This window comes from Hemiscyllium ocellatum, chromosome 19 (assembly GCF_020745735.1).
Source record: "Hemiscyllium ocellatum isolate sHemOce1 chromosome 19, sHemOce1.pat.X.cur, whole genome shotgun sequence".
Taxonomy (NCBI): domain Eukaryota; kingdom Metazoa; phylum Chordata; class Chondrichthyes; order Orectolobiformes; family Hemiscylliidae; genus Hemiscyllium; species Hemiscyllium ocellatum.
This window is the reverse complement of record NC_083419.1, coordinates 6886780-6900902: the sequence shown is the minus strand read 5'-3', so window position 1 is coordinate 6900902 and position 14123 is coordinate 6886780. Positions and strand designations below refer to the sequence as shown.

Here is a 14123-nt window from a genome sequence, read left to right as displayed (position 1 = left end):
GCTGGCCCTGTTGAAAGTTTTCTTCCTTTTCATCATTGACCTGGACTTTTGGGTAACTTGGATTGTCATAGTGCACTGCCTCACTTTAACATTTTTCAACAGTTGATAAGCGACCTTAGAGTTTTTGCACATGTAAACAACTTCCTGGTGAAGAACCTTCCCTCCTCTCAGCAGACAGGATCCAAAAATAATCGTATCTCTGCTGAGTTTATCCTTCCATAATCTGAATTCACAAGATTCAGCTAGATACCTCAGTTCCATCACGTCCTGCTCAATATTCTCCCTCTCTTCCTGAATCTGCTGTTCTAGACATAACATTCATAAATAATATTGGTTGGGCATTCAAAATCTTTAATGTCTTAAAAATTCAATGCCTGGCTTTCCTACTTCTCAGAGAGATCGAGGTGCAGTACAGCTTATGGAACTCCTACCCAATCAATGATAACAGCTGCTGTTCTTATTTGTTTGGGTTTCATGTTCAGATCATGGCAAATTGATCATTCTGATATCAAGACTGAAAGAATTACCAGTTCTATCTCAAATCTCCCTTCATATCTCTATAAATCTCATTGGAAAATTCCAAATTAAAATGATTCACTTGGTTGCCAATGTCCTGTATCAAGTTGTAGTCCAAAGCTTTATTTATCCTTTGATGCTTTTTTTGCTTGGTTCCAAATGCTCACTCTGTCATCACTATCAAAATCCATTCAATCCCTGTTACTCTCTCCTAACACCAAATTCCAAGTGCTGAGTAAAATGACTTATGCTGAACAAATCAAAGGTCATAGCTTTGCAGGTACTAAGAGATATGCCCAAATAATCTTCACATGATTTTGGGGGTTCTATTATTTTAGCTCCTCAGTGCTCAAGAATGCTGACACAAAAAGCATAATCTTTCCGTAGAGGATTATTGAAACAGACATCACAACCTTTTTCCATTTAATGATTAACAAGTGATAACAACTACAGGTCCTTCTGCAGTTGTACTTTAAAGGCTGTCATGATCATACTTATAAATGCTGGTCAACCAGTAGCTAATCTGGGTAATGGTGGGAAACAAACCAGACATCACCTTTCCCCGCATTCTAATGAACAACCCATTTACATAGCAGTTGTCTTATGGGAAAACTGGGAGAAAGTGAGGAAGCAGATGCTGGAGAGTCAGCGTCTAAAGGTGTGGGGTAGAAAAGCACAGCAGGTCAGGCAGCATCAAGCAGCAGGAGAGTTGACATTTCAGGCATAAGCCCTTCATCAGGAATCCTGATGGTCTTATACCTGGAACATCCACTTTCCTGCTCCTCGGATGCTGCCTGACCTGTTGTGCTTTTCCAGCACCACATCCTTATGGAAAACCTGAACAATGGGTACATGATGAACCATTGCGTGATTTCAGGAAGGAGTTGACTATAGCTAAAGGGATTAAAGGATAAGGGGGGTGGGGGGAAGGGGAAGTAGGAACAGGGTAATGAGTTGGATGATTAGCCCTGATCCTACTGAATGGCAAGAACAGGCTCAAAGGGCCGAATGGCCTATTCCTTCTCCTATTTTCTATGTTTCTATGAAGCTGCACTATGGGTACATGGTGAAAAGTATCCTGGAGCATTATTCCGGGCAAATCAACCTCTCCGGATCTCTTCCAAAATCAAAAGGCAAAAGGGAACAGTGGATGCTGGAAATCTGAGCCAAGAACAGACCATCAGCTCAGTCACCACCTGTCCACATGCCCACCTTGGCACACAGAAATGCTGATTGACTTTTACGTTTTGTAACTTACTGATGTATTTCTCAGGAAAGCTGCTGGGACATGCCCTACAATTCAGCTATTTTTGTGTGTAATGAATTGTGGGCTTCTATCTTGAGCATAATATGTCACCGGGGCTGGATGGTGTCGCGAGATTTGCTGAGGCGGTGAAGAGAGGTGTAAAGTCCCGCTAATATATAGGAGAGTTTGGGAGGCTTAGAGAGTAACTGCTATCGTACATTCTTTTTGCTTCCATCCATTCACTATCGCATCGCTAAGCCAAATCCTCCAACATTAACTCTCTGAGACAGATCTACCAGTCGAGTTTAATTGAACCGGATCCACACAAGCCATTCTTATCCATCAACAGAAGAAGTCACCGAAAACAAGTGTGGAAGGGACTTTACCAGCCTTAAAATTGCAAGGTAAATAGCAAAACAAAACTTTCAAACCTATATTTGAGCGCGCTTTTGGGCTAGAATGTTCAAATCTTGCTTTTGCTACAATATCTTCTTGAACATTTTTCTTCATAAAACTCAGAGCTCAAAAGAATCAGGAGATAACTGTGTCAGAGACTGGAGAAATTGGTTTTGGAAAGAGTGGAATTGCAGATTTTTAGAAAATGCATGGACTGCTCCAAAATTGGATTGTGTAAAAAAAAAACCCAGATGTTTCCTTTCATGTGTATTTTTAAAATTAACTTGCGTAACTGCTCATGTAGTAAATAAATAAGAACCCACATTTTAAGCATGTAAGGGCGCGAAGTTGAAAAACGCTGACTTGTTCCGTTTTTACACCATGTGCAGATCAAACATCACATTCTCATTGTCTTACCGTTAAAGTTTAATCAACTCCAAACGAATATTTGAGGAGAGGTATGGCAGCTTTAATGTTGAATCTCACGACCTGAGGGGAGAGGGGCTTTCAGTGGAAACTTCAGAATGAATAAAAAACTCAACCCTCGATGATCGTCATCAGTGGAAATAGTAATACGTTGAACTTTTCCTGCATTTAAATTGTTGAGATCGTTTGAGGATCCTTTTATAAGCACAGCGACAGATTATACTGCAGTTTGTGGCCAGAGCAATTCACCAGAGTGTGCACATTCGGATCTTTGACAACAGGGATATATTGATCTATTCAAAATTAATTTGTTGCATTTTTGTATCTTGTGCATCAAATACTGTCTTCTTTCCCTTTAGATAATAGGGTGCATTCTAAAGAGATGTGCCAGAATGGTTCTAGGATAACGGATTTCAGTTATATGGATAGATTGAAGAAGCTGGAACTGCTTTTTTTCCTTAGAGCAGGACAGTTTAAATGATGAGTTGCTAGAGGTGATTCCGCAACAAGGATAGAACCCCCTGGTCCTCACATTCCACCCCACGAATCTCCAGATCCAGCGCACTATCCTCCACCATTTCCATCATCTACAATCAGACCCCACCACCAAAAATATATTTCCCTTCCCACTCCTATCTGCGTTCCGCAGAGTCTATTCCATCTGCAACTCCCTTGTTAGGTCCATGTCCCCTACCAATCCACCTTCTACATATGGCCCTTCCCTTGCTGTCACACAAAGTGTAAAACCTGCGCCCACACCTCCCCCTTTACGTCCGTCCCAGGCCCTAAAGGATCATTTCAAATCCAGAAGAGATTTTCCTGCACTTCCACCCACCTCATTTACTGCATCTGTTGTTCTTGTTGTGGCCTCTACATCGGGGAGGCAGACATCAACTTCTGGGGCTTTTCAGCAAACATCTCTGGGACACAGGCACCAACCAACCCCAGTATCCTGTGATCAACCACTTCAACTCCCACTCCCCCAAGGATATGCAAATCCTGGCCCTCCTCCATCGCCAAATCCGAGCCATCCGCCACCTGGAGGAAGAACACCTCATCTTTTGCCTTGAGACCGTTCAACCACATGGCAATCAACATCGACTTCACCAGTTTCCAAATCTCACCCCAAGACCTCATCCCAGATCCAACCCTCCAATTCAGCATCGCCGTTTTGACCTATCCGACCTGTCCATCTTCCTTCCCACCTATCTGCTCCACCCTCCAATCCGACACATCACCATCACCGCTACCTGTATCCACCTATCACCTTCCCACCTACCTTCCCCCTCAGCCCAACCCCCCTACTATTTATCTTCAGCCCCCTCCCCAATCACATTCCTGATGTGAAAAGTTAACTCACCTGCTCCTCAGATGCTGGCTGACCTGCTGTGCCTTTCTCGTGCCGCATTTTGCAATTCTGACTCTCCAGCATCTACCGTCTTCACTTTTTCCAGGTCTCACTCAGAAAATCAGAGCTGTACATCCATTCTGACCGCTCTTTTGTAGCATAGAACTGTCACAGTAAGGCTGACTGCACTCTTTTTGACATATTCTGATGTCAAAGGGCAAGTGTTCTAAGGTGAGTGTGATTTTAGGATGCTGGAAAAGTAGGGTGCCCAATGGGTAATGGGTGGAAAGCCAGGTAAGTAGGGAACCAGTTGGGTAGGGTGCCAGATGTGCAGGATGCTATGGAAAAAAGTTGGGAGCCAAGTGGATTGTGTATCAGATGGCAAGGGTCCAGATGAGTAATACAGTGTAGAGGGTAGGTTGTGATGGGCAGGGGATGTTGGGTCTGGTGGGATGTGGGAAGGGCAAATGATGGGCCTGGAGCTGTTTGGGTCCAATAGTGAGGGACTGGATCAGGTCCAGCGAAGGGAAGGAGCTTATCGGATTAGGTTAAGGTCCATCATGGGAGGAGAATATTGGGTCAAGTGGCAGCAGCACTGAGGGAGGAGGTGATTTGGGGGTCAGATCCAGTGGAGAGGAGATTTGGGTGTGGATTGGAGCGGAGGTGTCAGGTCTCCAGGGGGTGTAGATCCTGGAGTATGTTTTGTCAGATGGGGGGGGGGGGGGGGGCGCGCGGGGGAATGTCATGTCAGGGTCTGGGGACTGGAAGGGATCTTGGGGAGATATAGTTCAGTGTGTGTTAGGTAAGTATGGTGTCATTTTAACTTCTCATGAGAAACTATTTGACTTAATTTCATCAGAATCCTCTGATTTGATTGGAGACTTTCGAGGATTCCAGGGATAGAGGAATTGCCCAGTGGGAGATTCAATTTCCTGGGTAATTCCTTCAGAGTGTGCTACGATGGGAATTCTGCAGGGTCCCCATGTGCAACTCATGTCTACACTGCTGTACCTGTCTGGCCATTAGGAACACTGTTTCGTGGTCAGAGGATGCAAGTTTAGACTGAACAACAAAACAATCCATGGGGAAGCTTCTGTTAAATTCAATGAACTGGTGCTCGAAGGTGAAAAACCTCAAATAAGAGCAGATTTGACATCTTCACTATCTTTATGGCAAGGAAGCAGCGTTTTTCATCTCTCTCTGAAGGACAAATGCAGCATAAGTATTTCATCTAGAGTTCATAGCTTATATATATGACAAGGTTTTGAATATATTTTGATTCATATACGATCATGTAACATACAAGAAGTTCTTGTTTACAAATGAGGTAGTTGTGGGTGGAACTACTTCAGAATAGAACATTGAAACAAACTGCTGCTGAAGAAATGCTTGGAGGATATAGAGTTGGTGCTGGGAGTCAGATTGTGTCAGATTTTTTTTTATTGATCTGTGTTAGATTCTTGAGATCTTGAAACTATTTTCATTGGAGCAGAGCTCAGTAGAAGGGGATCTCATAAAAAAGAAAGTTTGGAAACTTTTGTTATTCTTTATGGGCTGAACAGGGAAAGATAAGTTGGAGAGGTAATTATCAAGAGGGATATGTTTTAAAAATCCCTGTTACAAGGGCAGGGAGAAATTGTACAGTGTATATAGGGCAGACAGGAGGAAGCTTTTCAGCTTGATGGAGGAATCAATGACCGGGAGTGTAGATTTAAAGTAAGAAGCAAGAGGTTTAGTGGTGATGTGAGGGAAACATTTTCATCCCGAGGGTGGTGGAATCTGGAACTCCTTGCCTGTAAGGGTGGTAGGGGCATGAAGTCCTCATAACATTTAAGAAGTATTTAGATGTACACTTACTTTGCCAAGACATACAAGGCTATTGGCTGGAAAATGAGATTAGAACAGTTGGTCCTTTTTGACTGGTACAGACCTTTTGGGCCGAAGGGCCTTATTCCTTGCTGTAGATTCCTGTAACTCTATGAGCATAGTTAAAAACATGCAAATGAAGTGGGGAGACAGAGACCATTGCAACTTTTAAGGGGAGAATGGTATGAGTAAAATAGAGACTATTGAAAAAGAAGTGTTTTTCTGAATGTCCTCGATCCATCCTGTAAACTTCTGAGTTTTTGTGCTTAGGAGTGGAACAACCCTTTGCACCATTTCCCACTATAAGTTCTCTCTTCAAAACCTAACTCCTTCCTGCCCACACAGAAAAGATTACTCACGCAGTAAGCATTAGTTTCAATGAAAACTTCCGTGCACCTCAACATAAGACAGTTCTTCACAATTGACTTTATAAAGTAAATGTAGTCATTATAAAATTAGACTTTGTATATATCTATATGTATCAGAAGTCTAGCATTTAGCTTGCTACCAGCGTTCTTCAGTGTGCCGTGTGCTGTTATAGCTGTGGGTTTAACATAGAAAAACAAGGCAATACGTTGCTGCTTGGTTTCCTGTTCTTGGTAACCTGGACTTCTCAAAGAGACTTACAAGTAATTGTGAATCTGTAGATATGTTCTTCAGATTCCAAGGAAGGAAATTTAACTTAACAATGCCCTTGGAGGTGGATGGTGTCCAGCAACAGGCAGGACACCAGGTCATTGCATTTGGATCTAACTTCTGGATTCAATCCAATTAGAATGAGCAGGTTTGATGGTGGCCCACATTACTCAGTTTCAGCTGCACTATTCGAAGTGAAACTGCAAAGATACCCGTTATTGGTTTGCGGAGATGGAGGAAGAAGTTAACTGATTGTTCTAATGGAGCTTTACTATGCTAAGTGTGTGCCTTACTTCACTGATGCTTCCCTGACTTTAGTGCTGTGGTGTTTAAGACCCGAAGGAGATCCTCTTTCACATCAATAGGCGAAAGTAGCCTGCCACTGAAAAGCAAGAATAAGTAGCGGATGATTGTTTAAGAGATCAACAGCAGAAGTCTAATGCCACAGTTGCAGATTCAATGCTGAAACCAGTTTGATTGCCTAAGAAGGTCAAGAGAGTGTGAACAATAAGTACATTTAACCATGTTATGTCATTACATTCCTGCTACACATCTTTCGATCAAACAAAGCCTTAATGCTTCCAGTGAATCACTTCAACCTCTGTACTCAGCCTTCAGAAGCCTATTGCACCATTTTATTCCACTCAGCAACTTGCGCTGCATGGGATGACCATTCAGGACTGGAAAGCTTGGTGACACTCAGAGTGTTGAGGATGCTTCATTGTTGAATACATTTCAGGCTGGGATAGGTGAACCTTTGGTCTATTCAGGGTGGGAAAACAGAGGAGGAATGAGCAGAGAGGATAAGTCATCACTTTTTATAGAATCCCTACAGTGTGGAAACACTGGCCCAACAAGTCCACATCGACCCTCCAGAGAGTAACCCAACTAGACCCATTCCCCTACTACTGTTTATTTACACCTGACGAATGCCCCTAACCTGCACATCCCTGAACACTATGGGCAATTTAGCATGGCCAATTCACCTGCATATTTTTGGACTGTGGGATGAAACTGGAGCACCGGAGAAAACCCACACAGACACGGGGAGAATGTGAAAACTCCACATAGACACTCACCTGAGGTTGGAATCGAACCCAGGTCGCTGGCACTGTGAGGCAGCAGTGCCAATCACTGAGCCACCGTGCTTCCTTGTTGAAAAGCTTGGTGATATCCTATTATTGAGAGTTGGGGACAATTGTGATTCTGTTAAATGGCAGAGCGACCTCAATGGGCCAAATCCACTCCTGTATCTTGTGTTCTTGTACTCCTATTTTTCCCTGCTGCCAAATAGTGGCCTTCTCAGTATTGATACACATTGAGACCTAATGCTAAACAATGGGTGGCTGGAAAGGGATGCTTTGGGGATTGTAGGTCTGCTTTTAGTTGAGAGAAGGAGTGGGGGTGATATGTGTGTAATATGTGGCCTCCAAATAAATGCAAAACAAACCTTGTCATTCATAGCAGTTAGTAAATTGGCCATGGGAGATTCTTTTTCTGGAGGGGCTCTGTGCTGTCCACCTTGCTTCTCTTGAAGGCCCGAATCTGGATAGTTTCCTGCAGAATGCAGCCCCTCACGACCATTCTGGAGAGTGTGGTGAGAGCACGCTGAGGGGCACCGACAGATATGTCAACACGCCCAAAGCACACCTTCAGCACTCTGATGCTGGCTCAGTGACACATCACATTGTCATCTTGATCACATTCTCACTCTCCTGGGCTTTGCTGTTTTCAGATTCCTCACAAGTGTCACCGGCAGCTGTAGTCTGTAAGTGTGTAAAAAAAAGATCAAGGAGAATGGACCATTAGGCAAAAGCTTCACAGCAGGCAGCTGGGAATCATATGTACACCTCCATAATCAGGATTTGGAGATGCCGGTGTTGGACTGGGGTGTACAAAGTTAAAAATCACACAACACCAGATTATAGTCCAACAGGTTTAATTGGAAGCACTAGCTTTTGGAGCAACTGTGTGATTTTTAACTCCATAATCAGGACTGCATGTTAGTTGTACATTGTTCAAAATCTCACAACACCTGGTTATAGTCCAACAGGTTTAATTGGAAGCACTAGCTTTCGGACCTTTGCTTCTTCATCCAGAAGCAGCACTTTGAAAACTAGTGCTTCCATGTTGTGAGATTTTGAACTTTGTCCACCTCAGTCCAACACCGGCTCCTTCGCATCATAGCTGTACACTGATGGAGTAGAAACTCTGGCATTTCACAAATAATCTGGTGTGACCGGGGGTGACCCTCCTTTGCTGGGCACATGGAATCAGTGATACCCACCATCTGTGGGAAACCAGCCAGAGACTCAGACGTCACTCGTTCTGACTGGTATCATTCCCTGGGACAATGTGCATCATTGTTCAGCCCTGGAAAACATGACCTGGGGCACCTGTTTGGTGCATCTGTGAGAAATCAGCTGTGAAATCCTGCAAGTATTTCCGGCTGATGGCAGAAAGGGGCTTAAAGGAAAAGCTCTAAGGAGGGTGCTGATTTTAACAGCTCCTAGTAATGTGCAGGTACCTGATCCACTTGGCTATGAACCTTCTCCCAGCAGGCTGCGAAGGCCCGACACTGAACCCCAAGACCATGATATGTCTACAAAGATGATCCTCTGCCTGCACACCCTATTTTGTGGATGTTGCCTCCTGTGAGCTGCACATCTCAACTCATCCAATGAACTCCGGCTGCTGGATATCAGAAACAGAAATTTCTAAAACAAAACTCAACATCTGCGGAGAGAAACAAAAACAGAAATTGCTGGAAAAGCTCAGCAGGTCTGGCAACATCTGTGAAGAGAAATCAGTTAGTGTTCGAGTCTGGTGACCCTTCCTCAGAACAACAACTAAGCTTTTCCAGCATTTTCTGGTTTTGTTTCTCTCCAGATGTTGTCTGACCTGTGGAGAGTTTTCTGATTTCCAGCATCCACGATTCATTGCTTTTTAAAATTTATTTAGCGTAAAACGTGTCCTCTAGCCTGCCACGTTTTGGTTCCGATTCACAGCATCCGCAGTTCTTTCGGTTTTTATCTGTGGACAGAAATCAGAGTTAACTTTTCGGCTGCAGTGACCTTTCTTCAGCACTAATTGTAGTTCGGAAAAGGTTGGTGTCTTGTACATGCTAGAGAAGGAGTGGGGGAGTGGGAAGGCGGTGGAAATGAACCCCAGAGAGGGAGAGAGAGAGAAAATCAGTAGGGCAGATAAAACAATGAATATTGGTCAGCTGAGGAGAATCAGTAGCTGTTACTGGGGATCATTAGTGGCTGACAATGGGTCAGTTGTAGTAGCAGCCCATGTTATGATAAGGTTGAGGGAACGACATGGGAATAGGTGCTCAGGCCCTGAAAGTATTAATTAATATTGAGACCACAAGGTTGCAGGGTTCCCGATTGGAAAATGAGGTGTTGTTCCTTCAGCTCAAGCTGAGCTTTGCTGGCGCACTGCAGCAAGTCCGAGATCGAGACATTGGCCAGAGACCATGGTGTGTGTTGAAATGGCAGCAGTTGGAAGCTCATGGTCATTTTGTGCACAAAATGTAGGTGTTGTGCAATTTCTGTTGCTGACTGGCAGTCTTCCTACTGTTTCTGATGGTTTTAGTCTGCTGTTCTTGGTGCTAACAATTACATTGGTCATCTTGTCCATTACCCAAGGTCCAAAGTAAGAAAGTACAAGCAGCGCCCATGCGGATCAACTATTTTTTGATTATGACCCCGAGAACAGAGACACAGATATCCCACAAGAAAGTGACAGCTAAAGCAGTGAAAGTAACCTGTCAAGGTGCAAAAACAAATTACCAGAGCAAGCATTGTGAATGGAAACTCTTTACAAAACGAGGCGAGGAAACAGGCGATTTCCCATTTTATTTTGTCTGTTATTCAGCCACCTCACATTGTGCTCACTGTTGAACTTCAGAAAAGCCCAGGAAACTCATGTAGCTATAGTTGAGTCCCAAAGCCCTCATTACAAGAGTTCATAATGAGTTATTAACAAATTTAACTGGCTCTTTTCTCTCCTGAGTGGGTTGTTAGCATGCTGCCTAATGTACTGTAGGCAAATACAAAAGTCAACAGATGGATCTCAACTTCCCAGTGCATTGTTAATTCAGTGAATTGAACTCCCACCCCTCTTAAACCACACACTCCCCGCTCCTCCAAGTGACCTTACTGTCGATCCATTTCCCCAAGGGTTGGAGCATGAGTAGTGATTTTATAAGGTAAACTTCATTTTACCAAACATACAAATAAGCTTTAAATTTAAGACTACTTGTGAATAGACTTACTGGAGGACAGCTGCAAACTTCACAAACCCTGGGCAATGCAATTGTGAGGCTTAAGCTGTATCCTGCACTGCTCTTCTAAAGCATTTCAATGGCTATTAAGCATGTTGGAGTATCCTGAGGTTAATAGACTGTAGTTATATAGTAAGCAGTCACTTAAAAACACACAACTCCACAAACACCTGATGGAGCAGCGCTCCAAAAGCTAGTGCTTCCAAGTAAACCTGTTGGGCTATAACTTGGTGTTGTGTGATTTTTAACTTTGCACACCCCAGTCCAACACCGGTACCTCCAAATCATGACTATGTAATCATAAGTCTTTCTTACTTGTATAATTACTTGTTGAAAGTTGACAATTCACTTTTTAAAATGCCTGTACTTATTGCTACTAGAGTCATAGAGATGTCATTATTCCTGATGAAGGGCTTTTGCCCGAAACGTCGAATTTCCTGTTCCTTGGATGTTGCCTGACCTGCTGCGCTTTAACCAGCAACACATTTTCAGCTCATAGAGATGTACAGCATGGAAACAAATTCTTCAGTCCAACTCATCCATGCTGACCAGATATCCTAAATCAATTGAATCCCATTTGTCAGCATTTGGTCCATATCCCTCTAAAACCTTCCTATTCATATACCCATCTAGATGTTTTTTCAAATGTTGTAATTGTGCCAGCCTCCATCATTTCATCCGGCAGCTCATTCCATACACACACCACTGTCTGCATGAAAATGTTGCCCCTCAGTTCCCTTTAAAATCTTTCCTCTCTCACCATATGCCCTCTAATTCTGGACTCCCCCACCTTCGGAAAAAGACCTTGACTATTCACCCTATCCATGCCTCTAATGGTTTTATAAACTTGTGTAAGGTCACCTCTCAGCCTCCAACATTCCAGGGAAAATAACCCCAGTCTATTCATAGTTTTATAGTAATAAAAGCAGGAGTAGGCTATTTGGCCCATTGAGCCTGCTTCATAATTCATTAAGGTCATGGCTGATCTATCCATCATCTCAGTTTCTCCTACCTGCATTATTCCCATCACCCTTAATTCCCCTACCATGCAAAAACCCATCCAACTATATCTTAAATATATTTAATAAAGCTGCCTCTACTGCTTCCTTGGGCAGAGAATTCCTTAGATTCACTACTCTTTGGGAAAAGCAGTTCCTCCTCATCGCCGTTCTAAATCTACTCCCCCTAATCTTGAGACCATGTCCCCTAGTCCTAGTCTCATCCAGCAGTAAAAACAACTTGCCTACCTCTATCTTATCCATCCATTTCATAATTTTATAGGTTTCTATAAGATCCCCTCTCATTCTTCGAAATTCTAGCCAGTACAGTCTCAGGCGGCTCAACCTCTCCTCATAGAGTAACCTCCTCATCTCCGGAATCAACTCCAGATTCAGCCTCTCCCTGTCGCTCAGACATTCTAAGTCGGTAATATCCTGTTAAGCTATTTGGAACCTTTTCAAGTTTCACAACATCTTTCCTATAGCAAGTAGACAAAATTAGGAAGGGCATGATTAGGGTAAATAGGCAAAGTCTTTTCCCTGAGGTCAAGGAGTCCAGAACTAGAGGGCATAGGTTTAGGGTGAGAGGGGAAAGATATGAAAGAGACCTACAAGGCAACTTTTTCACACAGAGGGGGTACATGTATGGAATGAGCTGCCAGAGGAAGTGGTGGAGGCTGGTACAATTGCAACATTTAAGAGGCATTTGGATGTTTATATGAATGGGAAGGGTTTGGAGGGATATGGGCCGGGTGCTGGCAGGTGGGACTAGATTGGGTTAGGATATCTGGTCGGCATGGACGGGTTGGACCGAAGGGTCTGCTTCCATGCTGTACCATCTCTATGACTCAGTATTCCAAAAGTGGCCTAATCAATGTCCTTACAGCCGCAACATGACCTCCCAACTCTTATGCTCAATGCACTGACCAAGAAAGGCAAATGTGCCAGATGCCCTCTTCAACATACCCAGTCTACCTGCATCTCTGCTTTCATGGAGCACAATTGTTGCACCACAAGTAAATATCTAAATACTGATCATATTTTTGTGTCCACCATCCCTTCAGGCAGTGAGTTGCAGATCTCCTTTACCCTTTGAGTGGGAAAAAAAATCCTCAATTCTCCTCTTAGCTTTCCACCTCTTAGCTTAAATCCATGCCTCCTGGTTGCTGACCCCTCTACTAACAGGAAAAAAAAGCCTTCCTATCCACCCTATCGACTCCCTCTCATTGTCGGATATGCCTCCATTAGGACCTCTCTCAATCTGCATAATTCCAAGGAAAACAACCCCAGCCTTTCCAATCTTTCCTCGCAATTCAGACTCTCCAGGTAATTTCTGCACCTTGTCTAGTGCGATCACATCCTTCCTATAACAGGGTGATCGGACTGCCTGCAATACCGCTGTTGTGGCCCAGTATTTTATACCATTCCAGCTACAACTGTGACAATGCTTCGCCCATTGCTCTATTATATCAAACACTATCACCTTAACACAATAAAAAAAAACTGAAAACTGAACAGTGTCTTCCTCTTTCACCTATTACCCCTCTCTCATGCACTTTTGATCAATCACCATGTAGCAACCATATTTTTTACTTGATTAGGGAAGGAGGTTCCCAGGCCAGAATCTACTCCTGATATGAATCTCCCCTGTTTATCTGGACTGAACAGTGGAAAACTAATAATAAATTTACTGGGGATATATTAGACAGGCAAGATGGACTGAAAGATTCTGTGATATAGGCATCAACATAGGTCGTACAGCATGCAAACAGACTCTTCAGTCCAACCGGTCCATGCTAAACATAATCCCAAACTAAACTAGTCCCACCTGCCTACTCCTGGCCCATATCCCTCCAAATCTTTTCTACTCGTGTTGTTGACTTCTTTTAAATGTTGTAATTGTACCCACATCCACCACTTCCTCGGGAAGTTCATTCCACACATGAACCACCTTCTGTGTAAAGAGTTTGTCCCTCATCTCTTTCTTAACACTCTTCTCTCACCTTAAAATGTGCCCCATAGTCATGAAATCCCTTATCCTAGGGAAAAGATAGCTTCCTTTGACTCCACACTTTATTATTTTATAAACTTCGATCAAGCCACCTCTCAACCTCCTACATTTCAGTGAAAGAAGTCCCAGCCTATCCAGCTTTCCTTTATAACTCAGACCGTCCATACTGGGCAATAGCTTGGTAACTCTCTTTGAACCCTCTCCAGCTTAATAATATCCTTCCTGTAACAGGGTGACCATGACTGGATGCAGTATTCCAGAAGAGGCCTCACTAATGTCCTATACAACCTCAGCATGACGTCCCAACTCCTGCACTCAAAGGACTGATCAATGAAGGCTAGATTTTAAGAGTGATTGGAAGCTTAAGATGCACAATATCAAGTTGGCTA

General features: G+C 43.4%; 1 protein-coding gene across 1 annotated transcript in view; it reads left to right on the top strand.

The window, feature by feature from the left end:
- Positions 1-1970: 1970 nt before the first annotated feature.
- The window catches only part of LOC132824619 (sodium-coupled neutral amino acid symporter 1-like), a 64557-nt gene continuing 52404 nt past the window's right edge, over positions 1971-14123 (top strand). The window contains exon 1 of the mRNA XM_060839218.1: positions 1971-2166. The gene's annotated coding sequence lies outside the window, so the exon portion shown is untranslated. The remainder of the gene's footprint in view (positions 2167-14123) is intronic.